Consider the following 14,051-nt stretch of genomic DNA (forward strand, 5'->3'; position numbering starts at 1 on the left):
TTTAGAGAGAGCCATTTTCTTACATCTCTAAGCAACATCAAGCCTTCAGGAAGGTGTCCATCTGTGGCTAATCCACATGGACCTTTGCTGGGAACGAGAACCAGATTTCTTCCACCCAAGTAGACACTGCAGGAGGAAAATTGGTTGATGGGGGTAGTTATTAAAGTGCGCTGCATTGGCAGGAGTCTTTAACAACAGCTATTCCCATTTTTAATGATTTTTTGCGTAATTGTTGAGGATGAACAGACCTCTTTTAACAGATCGTTGCTAAATTCCTTAATGCGGAAGATTTTTTGCTACCTGTTTTGCTTTCCTCTCCAGCCAGCATACCAGAAATGTGCGAAGCTCCTTTTCCAGCACTAATAAAGTTTAAGTAAATCACTAGCACTCAGAACACAAGTGTATGATGGTTTTCTCCAAAGAATGATGTATAAGGGGTGACTTTATTTGTGGCCTGTTTCTAGTTAAAAACAATATAATTTGGTTGTGGAGTAATGAAGTTCACATTGAGGTGCCAAAGCTTACAGCTCTTGATTACAGATTTATCACCTTGCCAGGATACAGACTTGCCATTTAACCTTCCCGGCTCCAATTCCAGATGATCCATTGAGCTCCAGTGAGGGGCACTGGTTTGTGTTTCCCTTTTTCCACATCATTCAGAAATTTTAGTGTTTTAAGGCAAAAGGTCATTAGCCAGATGACTGATTAGTGAGGACAGCTGATTAGTGCCTTTTTTTTTTTTTTTTTTCCCTTTTTGCTCAAGAAAGTGCCCAGGATAAAAGCTAATTTCATCCCTTCGTTAGCTGGCTTGCAGCAGAGGGGAATGTTCCCTCATCAGGGTGCAGATCAAAGAGCCCGGAGCAACCTTACGTCTCAGCAACTGCTCCCCCCCACCCCTTTCCCCACCGACCAGATTACATTGTTAGTAAAGACGGAAGGTACATTATTTTTGTAAGTGCAGAGCGAATTATTTTTTAAGTGGTCAGAAGCATAGAGGAAAGGGTCTTATGGATTCTTGTAAGCTTTTGGACAAGGCTACGACTTCTCCGATCAAAAAGTGCTTATTGGTCAAAAATAACAACTTCTCTGATCAAAAAGTGCTCATTGCTGCAGTTGTTTTTACCAGTCTAGAAGTGAGGAGGAGTGGGGCGTGCCTCTTTTTCTTCCTTCATTAAAGTTTATTTCATTGTCTTTCTACTTTCTTTTAGGAGAGTTTGAAACAGTGTTGGCAGGATTTTTCTCTGGGCACAGTCTTGTTTTCTACATTGTATTTTAACGGGTCTCTGTTGGATCTCTGTTCGTGCAGAAAATGGGAGGGAATCCGTATCCTAAATTTTTACTCCCTGAGTGTATTTACTTTTTAGAAAGACTCCAGCCTAGCTTATTAGCCACAAGTTCCCTGCATTGTTTTCATTCTTATGTGTGAACACAAACTTTTCCCGTCTCTTATTTATGTTTTGTTTTCTATTCCAGATGCCCACTAATTAGTGAGGTATTTAATTGGGCAGGACAGCTGACGAATACTTCTCTTCCGGTTGATGGAAGTAGGCAGATGACCGTTAACTTTCTCTCCGTGCCATTTAACTTGCAGCTTGTTCTTGGTTCGTTGGTTCTAACGGTTTGCCCATTGGATCCTCTCCCTCCATTGAGGGATAGGCTCTCTGCACACCTGGGATCTGTGGCACCGTGTTTGTGACCCGCCTCTTGGGCCACCAGTGGGATATTAACTAGCACAGGGCACTGGAGAGCTCTTAGTGGGGCTTGGGACTATTCTGTTTAGAGGACATAGACCAACAGCTTGATGTCTTCAGCTTTCCACACTGTTTTGTTCAAGTCACTGTTAAAATTGCATGGTGGCTGACAAACTATGTACGTTGCCTCTAACCAACTGGCAAATGCCATTTTGACCCACCATCCCAATGTACTCTCTAAACTGGCCCTAAATAAATGATATCATGACATATATAACATGGTTGGGGGAATCCCAGGGATTACCCAGATCAGATTACCATTTAGGGGATTTCGGCTCAAGGTCCAGCTTTGCCATTTTGTGGCTGTGTAACTTGGCCAAGCGTGTTGACCCCTCGAAAAATCATTTGCTAACTATTTACTTGGCGTTATAATGTGACTGCTGCTCCATGGCGTTTTCCTGACAATTAAGGGACACCATGCAAATATAGTATTTGATAAAATCTCTGGCTCATGATGAGTGCTTCACATGATTATGGCACTTCCCCCCCGGGCGTCCACTTCATTAAAGTTTATGTCATTTTCTTGTTCCACTTCCCCCTGTTCCTTTCCATCATCATCATCATCACTGCCACCATCACCGCCACCATCAGCACCTGTATGTGATTAGTTCAACTCTCCAAACCAAGGTGTTTTTGTTAGTGCTGCAGTCGCGTGTGTTTCTCTGCCTCCCTGAGATCCACAGATCTTCCACAGATCAGAGATCAAGTGGGCCATAAACCTTGGGAAAAAGGTTGGTGTCGGCACTGTGCACGGTGGCCTTCTGAACGTAACCTCTCTCCCTGAACCTTAGTGAATTCTCTCTAATCTTTTGCTCTTTTGTAAGTGAAGGAAGTACGGAAACATTTAGATGATTTTGAGAAGTTTTCACCTGTTAAATTCTTGGCAGAAAGTGTTTTATGTAGCAAATACAGACTTATCTGGAAAACATGACAGGTGCAGAATTATTCAAATGAAGTCTTCTATTTTTATTTATTTAAACCAAATTTTTTTAACGTTTTATTTATTTTTGAGATGGGGAGAGACAGAGCATGAACAGGGGAGGGTCAGAGAGAGGGAGACACAGAATCTGAAACAGGCTCCAGGCTCTGAGCTGTCAGCACAGAGCCCTATGCGGGGCTCGAACTCACGGACTGTGAGATCATGACCTGAGCCGAAGTCGGCCGCTTAACCGACTGAGCCACCCAGGCGCCCCAAACGAAGTCTTTTAAAGATGTCCTCAACTAGGCCTCAAGGAGTTAGATAGGATGTAACTGTAGTTTGTCTCGAACCCTGTTGGGTCATTTAATCTTCTCGCAGTATAATGAGTATTTTTTTAGTACTTTATAATAAAATCCATCCCCCTGATCTGGATTTAATTATCCAGGTAAAGCTAATGAATGACCAATGTGATGCTGAAGTCACATCTTCAAGACTTTTTAGGGTGTGAGCAAAGCACCGTCTTTTTAAAATGAGACCTGGAAATTCAGTCCCATTTCTTTACCTGTCCGTACTGCAGCCCTGCAGTGGCTCAAGGTTCAGAAACCTCTTTTTAAAGGCCGTTCATTCCCTTTTCTTTTGAGTCATGTGCTGGCTTCACCAGGTTGTTGGGGAGAAAAGAATCCTCAATTCCGTGTCGCTGTGCATGGGAACACTCACAGGAATTCCTTCGTTTCTCTGTGGTTGGAAAATGTGGACTTTCCAAGATGGCTAATTTGTGCTTCTATATATACTGACTTTGTATTTCTAACGTGTGGGCAGGCTTCCCGTAAGACCGGAAAAGGGAAAATCGTTTCTTTACCCTCAGAAGGACATCTGTAAAATCTTTATTGCACAAGACTTTATTATCCTTGGGCATGGAATGTTGCATCTTCGCAAACTGCAGTTTGGCTGGATTCAGAGTATTTTAGGTTTTGTGGGTTTGACTTAAAAAAAAAAAAAAAAAAAAAAAAGGAATACCAGAGAGAGCGGGCACTTCAAACGTTCGCAACATATGTTTGGAATAAAATCCTCACAGGGGGCCCCCGGAGGGTATTCTCCCCTGAAGGGTAGTGGCGGAGGGCTTGTATATCAAGGCGAGAAAGTAGACGTTCAAGCTCAGGCGTGGGGTGACGCTGCCAGGCGGGTTGCTGCGCGATCACTAGCGCTTTTTCGTCCCGGAGAGCGTGGGAGGGGCCGGGCTTCAGAGCCCTGACCTGCTTGTACCGGAGTCAGGATTAGGACCCCTGTCCCCTTCCTACACTTTGATTTTGCCCCTGCTCCATCCGTAGCCAGGTTATTTCAAACTACCATCACCCAGGCTTGCACTTAACCACCACGCACTTCATTCTCTTAGGAACTTGTGAAGGCAGGTGACGTCATAGTTCAGGCATCCCTGTACCCCGGCCGATGCTTAACTTTTCCTCTCGTCCCTGGGACAGAAAACATGGGTTGCGTTGTCTTCTGTCTTCCTGCGAAGGCTCATGTGTTCCGACTGTCCCTGCTGGAGTCTTGGTGGGGAGCTTCTCAGATTCACCAGGCATGCCTTGCAGGGCCCCTGCTGGTTCTGTTACAAGCAGGAGAAGGAGGTCCCCTTTTCTAAAATTTCAGGTCCCTTTTACAGTTTTGTGGTTGTGAAGATGCTTTTCTTCTGCCCCCAACTGCTCCCAAGCAGTAATAGTCCCTCACGGAAAATCTGATTCATTCCTGCATGCAAATGCTTTGATTGAAAACACACCACTGGTATTCCTCCTTATGTTTCCCAGCTCGGGTGACAGAACTATTAGTTGCTAATTAGCAAAACCTGAGGAATTTGCTTAAAGAAAAGAAACTGAATTTTTAATTGCTTGCATTTATTTATTTTCCGCAGAAAGCTGATGGGCCGAGCCCACTTGCATTCTTGTGTGCTAAAAAAAAAAAAAAAATGTAATGTTTTTCTACCTGTCTGTCTTTATATTAGGTGACTTTCTCCCCCCCTTAGAAATACATCTTCTAAGTGAGTGGAAGAGAAGATGAGTATTTTACATATTTAATAGGCGCACCTGCTCACATTTCTCTTACTGTTGGAGTGTCATCTGGAGACTGTGAGAGACAAAAATGCCTACGGGGCACAAATGAACAGTTTGGGGTCAACCAGACAGCACAGGCAGTGACAGTTGCCCAAGCACACGGTTCCATTCGCATCTAGTTGATGAACCAATCAGGAATGTTTTAGTGTCTTGGTTTTTCTTCTCTTTCCTTTTCTTTCCTTTTCTTTTCTTTTCTCTTTTTTTTTTTTTTAGTTGGAAATTACACTGTTTAGTCAGAAGGACTGATGTCACGTGATACTTTGGGGGCTTTGCTAGGTACGTTGCTTCCTCCACTGATAGTCTTGAGCTGTAGGGGGATCTAGAGTGGGGAGGTGCAGACAATCTATGAAACTTTGCAGAACTCGTATTTGTGAGCTTAAGAATAGCTCCATGACTGGGGCGCGCCTGGGTGGCTCAGTCAGTCAAGTGACCGACTTCAGCTCAGGTCATGATCTCGCAGTTCGTGGGTTTGAGCCCCACGTTGGGCTCTATGCTGACAGCTCAGAGCCTGGAGCCTGCTTGGGATTCCGTGTCTCCCTCTTTCTCTGTCCCACCCCTGATTGTGCTCTCTCTGTCTCAAAAATAAACAAGCATTAAAAAAAAAAAAATTGAAAAAAGAATAGCTCTGTGATTATTCTTGGCTTTCTATTAGAAATTCAGTGTAACTTCCCAGGTTTTCTTTCAGTAGTCCAGAGGTAACGTTTAAGGATTGGAAACTGTGAGCCACTTCCATAGATTTTTAAAGAGCTGTTGCAGGGTAGCTCTGCCTTAAGTGGTGGAAGTCTAGGGATGATTTCTCGGGTTCCAGATTGATGCTTGCCAGTGAATCTTGACTACTCTTGTAGCTGATATGACTGTGATTCTACATATCAGTCTTGGGAGGTAGCCCGCAAAACTGGGAACCAGCAGTGAGAAAAGCATGTAGCGTTTAGAAAAATACATTTGGCTTTATTCGTTGAATTTTGGGGTGCATTTATTGGAGGGGACCAGGGAGAAGCTTGAAGGCCATTCAGAAGGACAGACACAAAAGGCTAAGGGAGACCCTGTTCTAGGGAAAATCAGTTGGTCTTCGGTCGCACCCTGGCACAGACCCCTCTTCCATGGCGGCCACCAGAGGCCTCCAGGTCAGGCTCCCTGGCCACCGCCTCGGCCACCCCGCTCACACCCTTGTTCCTCTTGGTGTCACTCTGTGCTTTCCTCCTGTCTTCAAGTTCTACTTGTTCTTCAGGGCCTATCTAGAGACCACTTCCTTTGAAAGGCTTTTTTAAGTTCCATTTCACAGAGATATTTCCCTTCCCTGACACCAAGTAGACCTATAATTCTCACCTCAGCACCTCACGGCTGTGTTCTGTGTTGTCCGTGTATGTTGGTCTTTAGAATGATGGGGTGGGTCGTCCAGGGATGGTCCCTCGTTCTTACAGCCACCAGAATTCCTGGGGCAGGGCTGAGAGGACTCCTCGGTGCCTCCGCAGGACAGAGAAGGGTGAGCCTTTCTGTTACTCGGAGTCACAGCCCAGGTGAAGTTTGTCCCAAGCTTGCCACTCTGAAGTGGCCATTCGGCAACCTGAAGAGACTGATGCTTCGGCCTCTATTTTATTTTTAGTTCCTCTGTGTCACCTCTGATCCAAGCATAGTCACCCAGTCCTTTCTGAAAGTGGGCATTTATGCACACTCAGAGAATGTGTAAATTTCAAAACCAGCAAAAATATTTGTCTCCATGTACATACGGCAGATGTAAGCCTGCTAGGACTCTCACAGGAGGTGGATTGTGGTCCTTTGGAAGAAGTTGGCCGTTTGCTTACAGACTTGGATGAGGATCCTCTCTTCAGAACCGTGAGGTCAGCACGGGAGATCCGCCTGTCCCGAGTGTTTGATGCCCGTCCGAAATCGAACAGGTGTAGGAATTTTTCTCTGTCGGTAAGGCGATCGTGGTATTTGTGTCCCCTCTTCCAGATTTTACCGATTTGTTTTCCTTTCAATAATCTCTAGGCAGTTCATGATTTCAGTAACATCTTTCCAACTTGTTAGTGTCCAAATATGCGTGTAATCCATGTTAACAGGAGCCTCTGTCTACGAATCGGTTTGGGATTATAAACTCAGTCGTTTAAATATTCCATGTAATTATTTTCCTTCCCTAATTTGGCACCCACCCAATGCAGGCAGCACTTTTTTTTAGGTGCTTTATAGTTCTTTCCGTCCATCCCTCCCCCCAGCCTTTCTTCGAGTACAGCCTGAGAAACACAGGAACTCTTACCATTTCTCAGCCATCTGTGAACAGCTTTCTGTCCCATTTTCTAATGGAGGCAACATTACCCTTGGTCCCTCCTCCTTTTTCTTGTATAATTAAAGAATGTTACCTTTGATGTCTCTTGGAAGTTGTATCTCCTGTCCTGCTTCAGCTTTCTTGATCTTGTACCTATAAATTTGTGCGGTATCTTCATACTTCTTAGTGAAAGGGCTGGAGTTTTCTCTCTTTGTGCCTTTTACACTTTGATTTAATGTAGGGTAACTGATCTGGCAGTTTATTGCTCCGTCCTTCCTCTGTTCTGCTAGAGTTTGGATTCTTACAGTCCTCTTTGAAAAGCATCCAACTTCCTCAAATTGTTTAGCTTTTACATTTTGGTCTTTACGTCGGGTCTCTCCTAAAATTAATTGTTCTTCTCTTCCTAATGTCTTCCCTTCCTTTTTGGGGGTCCAGGGGAACATTTTTGATTCATTCAGCTGTTGGTATCTTTTGTTCATCTGTTAGTCATTTGTTATTTCAGCGTGTGCTTACTAGTGGCGTCCTAAGGGATGAACAAAGGACTAGTGGCGTTAGAAAGGATGAACAAAGTTGCTGCTCCCATGGACCTTCAGGCTGGTGGGACATGGAGATGAGTAGATAAGCTCATACAAAAAAACCAACACAAAGAATGTGTCAGAAAGGCAGATGCAGGGTCCTCTGGGAGCGGGTAACAACATACGTGACCCAGACTTGAGGAGGGCTTCCTGGAGGAAGGGACATCTGAACTAATCCCTGTGGCAAAAAGGTAGAGAAGATCCTTTGCAAAGGAAATCCTGACCCCTGTGAGGACCTAGGGGGAGGGTGGCTGGAGGGCGGAGCTCAGGGAAGGGAGTGGTAGCAGACGGGCTCCTGGGGGGAGCACCTCTGCATGATCCCCGGGGTGATCTCACCCCAGGACATGTTGTGTTTCATGGCTCTTGGGTATTCCAGCAGATCTTTGGATAACTGTGTTTCCCATTGCTAACCCAGAGTTTCTTTGTCTCTGAGAGTTTAATTCAGCTCCTCGCTGGGATTTGCAGGCTCAGGATTCCTGTCTGACAACCACCCTCCCGACTTCTGGCTGCGGCCCTTTCTTTCATTGGCCATCAAGCACGTGCTGCCCCCCTGGGTGATGTGGCCTGTCTTCCTCTGAAGACAACAAAATACTTTTTCTCAGACTCTGAGCTCTTCTGTGTTGGGTAACCCAGATAGCCACAATAGCTTTCTTTCTATTTTTAAGTTTATTTATTTATTTTGAGAGAGAGCGAGTGAGCATGTGTGCAAGCAGGGGACGAACAGAGAAGGGGAGGGGGAGAGAGAATCCCAAGCAGGCTCCAGTCTGTCAGCGCAGAGCCCGATGTGGGGCTCGATCTCATGAACTGTGAGATCATGACCTGAGCTGAAATCGAGAGCCTGTCGCTCGACCGAGTCAGCCACCCAGGGAATGCCACCAACAACCCCCCCCCCCCCCCCCCGCCCCATGGTATCTTTCTTGATCTCCTAAGTACAAATCCCAAACATTGACAATAAAATGCAGCTTAATTTCTAATGAATTAAGAGTATCTTGTATCAAGACTCATTGTAACTTCAAAATATATAATGTTCATGATTAAAAAAAAAAAAAACCCAAAACCTTGAGTTTTATTTTCTTGGAAAACTGAAATCTAACATCAGTCAAACTGGAGAAAGTGCAAGGGACCTATGGTGCGGTTGGGGGCAGGGTCCTGAACTAAAGTGAAATTCAGCTGGAAAATCCAGTAGCTAATGCTGTTGGGGGGAAATGGGAACAAAGATCTCCAGTGGTGGCAAAAGCCAGCAATCCAGCCTGGACGGAGACGATCTTAGGAGAAGGTGGTGGGACCCCTGAGGAGGAGATGCGTGTCCTCCGCGGGGGCTGTGGGGCTAATCAGCAGACATTGTGCAGGTCAGAGGAAGCCTGCTCCGGGAAGCTGGGTGTTTACTCGTTCCCTGGAGGGGGGCCCATATCTGCATCCTGATTGTGCTTATGACTCGTGAGGGGAATAAAAGGAGTTGCCTGTGTCCTAATTTAGAGACGATCAGACAAGTGTGCATGACGGAGGCTAGGAAGCAGCTTGCTTTTTTTTCAGCTTGGTTTCATGGGATAAGCCTGTTTTCAAAGTCAGCAAGAATTCACGTGTCCTCCCCCATCCCTGTTTCTCCCTGTAAGTAAGGTGTGTCATCAGATGTCACTGCTGCCCTGCTCCCCGCCCATCTGGAATATGATGGATCTTCCGCTTGGCTTCTGAGATCTCAGCCTGGCTCCACAAATCTGACCACATGGGTTGACCCTTTTGATCAAACATGCAATTTACTTTTATATTTAATGTATCTCTGGCTGCTGGATGCCTTTTCATGTACTATCTTTTATCGTTAATGATGCTTTGAATGTAGTCTGTGTATCACTTTGCTGTAAATTGACGATATAGAGAGAGAGTCGATGAGCAGCTGGAGGCACCTGAAAGCCCGGTGGACGGGCTTCAAGTCTTACTTGGGTACATGATGCTTGACGTTTATTCTCATTTCAAAAATCCTGTGCATTTTTTGAGAGTCTGCTATGAACCAGACACTGTCTAGGTCCTGAAGGGTTGAGCATTTGCCAAGATCAGTCAGGTTCTTGTTCTTGTGGAGCCCACACCGCAGCCAGAGGACTTGCACTAACCACCTGGGTAGAGACGTCATTGAGCCAGCACAGCTGGTGCTCTGAGCCCAATAATCGGGTGGTGTTGTGGGGAGAGGCTCAGGGCGTAGTAATGTGTCAGCTCAGAGGGGTCTTTGCAGTTGAGACCCAAATGACGAAAAGAAGCCAGCCATGGGAAGATCGAAGGGGAGAACATTCCACTTCAAGAGTGGAATTTGTGGGTTTGCTGTAGCCGTGTCCAGGAGGAAGAGAGAAGGCTGGTGTAATGACTTGGTGTGTGAGTGGGGCAGTTTAGGGGCAGGCAGGGGGACGGGGTTGGGGGAAATTGGGGGCCAATGGAAAGCCACGGGAGGGTGTGACGTAATTGGGTTTTTTCTTGGGGAGTATTGCTCTGGCTGGTGTGTGGGGACTTCATGAGAGAAGTGTAGAGTTAGGAAGTGACCCAGCAGGCTGTTACCGTGGCCTAGGTGGGAGGGAAATGGTCCTCCCGTCTTAGAAATTAGGGTGGGCAGATAGTGAACTCTCCCTCCTTGTGCCACAACTTACGTCAGGGCGTTGAATTCATTTAATTCCCACAAAGATGTCATGATTTTCCCTGTTGACAGAGGAGGGAACTGAGGCCCATTAGGGCTAAGGAAGTTGCCCATTTTTCCATGGTTCAGAAATGGCTGAGCCAAGATTTGAACCCACATCATGTGGTTCCAGAGCTCAAGTTCTTAAACCATGCTTTCAACATGGCAGTCCACAGCTGCGCGAGGGCCCGACCAGGCGGGCAGTGGGTCATGCCCAGCCTTACTGGGGGAGCTGGGGGACTCTACCAGAACCAGGTGGTGGTGCTGCCGGTGGTGACAGGCGAGGGTCTGGCATGCCCTTGGGAAGGTGTGCAGCCATTGATGAGCGTGTCTCAGGCGGGGAGAGTGCAGGTGCTTCCCTCTGGTTGCTGTGCTCCAGGCCCTGCTACGTGGGAGGGAGAAGAAATTGCTTCTGAGGGATACTCTCCTGAAGAGTTAGAAGTTACCTGTGACCTAAGTACGGACAGGCGTCCTGGTCCTTTCTCCGCCCTTCTGTTTTGGGGGAGAAGTGTGTTGGGAAACACTGCAGTCCCCACAGCAGGCCCCTATGTGGAGTATTTGCTGTGCTCAAGGTGCTAGGCTAAGGACTCAGTTTTTGCACAAACCCACTTGGCCCGTGAGTTAACTGAGATTCAGAGGGATCTTGCTCCCGGTGCTAGTTGGAGTCTGGACTCCACGGCTGAGGGTTTGAGAGTGAGGGAGGGAGGCTCCACGACACTGCTCTTAACTTTGCCTTCCCCACCGTGTCCTGTTAACCCCCATACCTGCAGTGGTTTTTGGGAAATAGGCTGTCTGCTTGGACCACAGATTGATTCATCATGTGAACTTGATTCTGAAAAGCAGCCTGTATAAATAACTGGAGCTTTCACATATCAGTAGAATAATGCAGTATCTGGCCCCACCCAGGCCCTGTCTGGGGACAGTGATCCCTTCCCTGTCCCTCTGTGTGACTACACGGGACCCTAGGGGAAGGAGTGGCAGAGAGAGAGCACCCTTTCATTTACATTTAGAATAACATTTATTTGCAGAGAGAGAGCGAGAGAGAGGGAACACAAGCCTGTTGCACAGAGGCATCATGGTGTCCTGCTGACATGGGCAGTTCCTGGTCTCTGGGCTTGGGGGTCTCAGATAAACTGTAAGGATCTTGGGAGAAGCAGTTAGCATGATTAAGGGGCTGGAGGAATGGTTTATGAGGAAAGATGAAAAGGCTTGACTATGAATCTCAGGGCCGGTGCAGGCTACAGAGACACGTGGCAACTCTCAAATCAGGGGACCCATGCCGAGGAGGGCGGAGATAGAACATCCCAGGGAGGCCATGGGATCCCCTGCTCTCAGGCACTGCTTATTTGACAGACTGATGTAAAACCCTGGGCCCTACCTGCGCAAAGCTGTTTTCAAGTACCGGGTCTGCCCTGAGATCTATCTGGATCTGGTAATCAGATGCAAGTTGTAGCAGGACAGTAAGAAAAGTTAGCGTTGAGACCTCAGAGTAGCTGATCTCCTGAGATACTTCTAACTGCGGCAGTGTAAAACATAAGGCCAGCTGTTACCCGGCTTTTAGACAAGGCAGAGGGACGGCTTCTTAAGTTATTGTTCGATTCCTCAATGTTCATTTAATGCCACACGCAGAAGAATTAAAAGGTATGACCCTCGCTCTTGATTTTTCTGTTTTGGGGAGAGACCGTGCGAGACACAACGCAAAGGATAAAGGAACCGATCAGCAAATATCACGTGGCAGGTGAAGGGCACGACCCGGGTCTGTCGGGGGTGATTTCTGATTCCGAGAGGGTTTTACAATAGAGCTCTAACTGCATGGCAAATTTAAATCCAGTATGAAATTTCTCCTAATTAACATTTCCCTTCTTCCTTCCAAATATCAAATTTATGGACTCTAAGAAATTCACATAACACATGCCGATGCTGCATTTTCTTTCCGCTTGATCCGTTCCAGCTGTTAGTAACTTTCATGTCTGCCTTTCATTAATTTATGAGGGGCTCGGAGCTGCAATCTGAAATGCTCCCCTGAATTTTAGACCTTTTGGGGGCGAATTTCACATCAGTGGATAGTGACGCTTGCTCGTATGTCAGCCAAGCATGTGCGTTTATATCTCTCCAGTGCCCTTCCTGGGGCCCTTTGGGGACGTGTGATTGCAGGCTCTGGCCTGTGGCCTAAGGGGCACACAGTTAGGTTTTGTCATTGCTGATGTCACTGTGCCTCCCACCTGGTGGGTCCGACCTCAGTGTCCTTAGTGTAACTGGTCTGTCACACGGCTCCTGTCCTTAAAGTCTAAACAACTCATAGGTAATAGATTTTCTGAGTTTTTATAGGCATGCCCTCTGACCCAGCGCAGGCAAAAGTTTCATTTGGCACTTTTGTGTATCATAGAGGCCACCCATGATTCTCTTTTCCTCTCTTTTTATGTCTTCTGCTGGTTCGCAGGGAACCGAGTTCAGGGCATGAAGCATTCGGGTGCAACTTTTGGTCATTCACACTCCATTTTTCTTAACCATGAATCCTTTTCAAGCTTGCTTGTTTGAACTTGATATTTCATGTTGGTGGCCACATGGTCTCACCTTCCAGGGGCACAGCCACCACACGGAGGGAGGAACTGAGATAGCCCAGTCATGACAGAGGCGACTGGTCAGCGCTTAGGACTGTCTGCCCCACAGAGGAGAAGTTTGGAGACCTGCCTTATCGTTCCTTCTTGTTAATCTGCCCTGATAGGATATTCCTAAAAAGTTCTTACTTTTTGGTAACCATGAAGCCTTGCTGCTTTGATGCCAGTCACCTGCTATTAGTCTTTGGATTTTCTGAAATCCTCTGTCATAATGAGCCACCAGGTGAGCATTACTTTAAGGCATGGATTTTTTATTTCTGCCGATTCAGGTCCCAAGTATTAAGATTCCAGTTAGAAGTTCTATTAAACAGAGCTTGATATCGGAGATGTGGTTGGCATCTCTTCTGAGAACAGTCGAGATCCTGCAGGGTGCTGACTTGGGGTGAATCCTGCCTCACGAATTCCCTCCGACGAAGCGTGTGGAGGGGACTCAGTGGGGTCGGGAACGAGACCCTGATTCAGTCTGGCCGAGAAGCTCTGTTTGGCTGCATGGTGTGATTGAGTTTTGGAGTTAATGAACTTGTACATGTCGGCGGTATTCACGATTGTGTGTTCTATGCCGGCTTGTCCTTACTTAGCTGATAGTATCTGAGACCAAGGTAAAGTATTTATTTCAAAACACACACTCCATCTGAATGCCAGACTAGTTTCGCAAAGGGCCAAGGTAGAAATGAAAACATCCTGAGGAGCTATGTGTTCTTTTCCCTGTAGTCTCATGGCGTAGGTAATGTGCTTTTGTGTTTGGTTTGTATTTTTAAGTAATTTCTTTTTTTTTTAATAATTTTTTAACACTTATTTTTGAGAGAGAAAGTGAGCATGAGTGGGGGAGGAGCAGAGAGAGGAAGACAGGATCCAAAGCAGGCTCTGTGCTCACAGCGCATGATGTGGGGCCTGAACTCATGAACCACTAGATCGTGACCAGAGCCGAAGTCAAGAGTTGGCTGCTTAACCGGCTGAGCCACCCGGGGGCCCCCATAATTTCACCGTTTAAAGTAAAAGTTCCTAGGAGCGCCTGGGTGGCTCAGTCGGTTGAGTGGCCAACTTCGGCTCAGGTCATGATCTCACGTCTCCTGAGTTCGAGCCTTGTGTCAGGCTCTGGGCTGACAGCTCAGAGCCTGGAGCCTGCTTCGAATTCTGTGTCTCCCTCTTCTCTCTGCCCCTCCC

The 14,051-nt window shown here is 46.7% G+C and overlaps 1 protein-coding gene across 14 annotated transcripts in view; it reads left to right on the forward strand.

Annotated features, from left to right (window-relative positions):
* GLI3 (GLI family zinc finger 3) overlaps positions 1-14,051 on the forward strand; it is a 279,195-nt gene that overhangs the window by 89,872 nt on the left and 175,272 nt on the right. The window lies entirely within an intron of this gene.

The sequence above is a fragment of the Panthera leo genome, chromosome A2, assembly GCF_018350215.1.
Source record: "Panthera leo isolate Ple1 chromosome A2, P.leo_Ple1_pat1.1, whole genome shotgun sequence".
Taxonomy (NCBI): Eukaryota; Metazoa; Chordata; class Mammalia; order Carnivora; family Felidae; genus Panthera; species Panthera leo.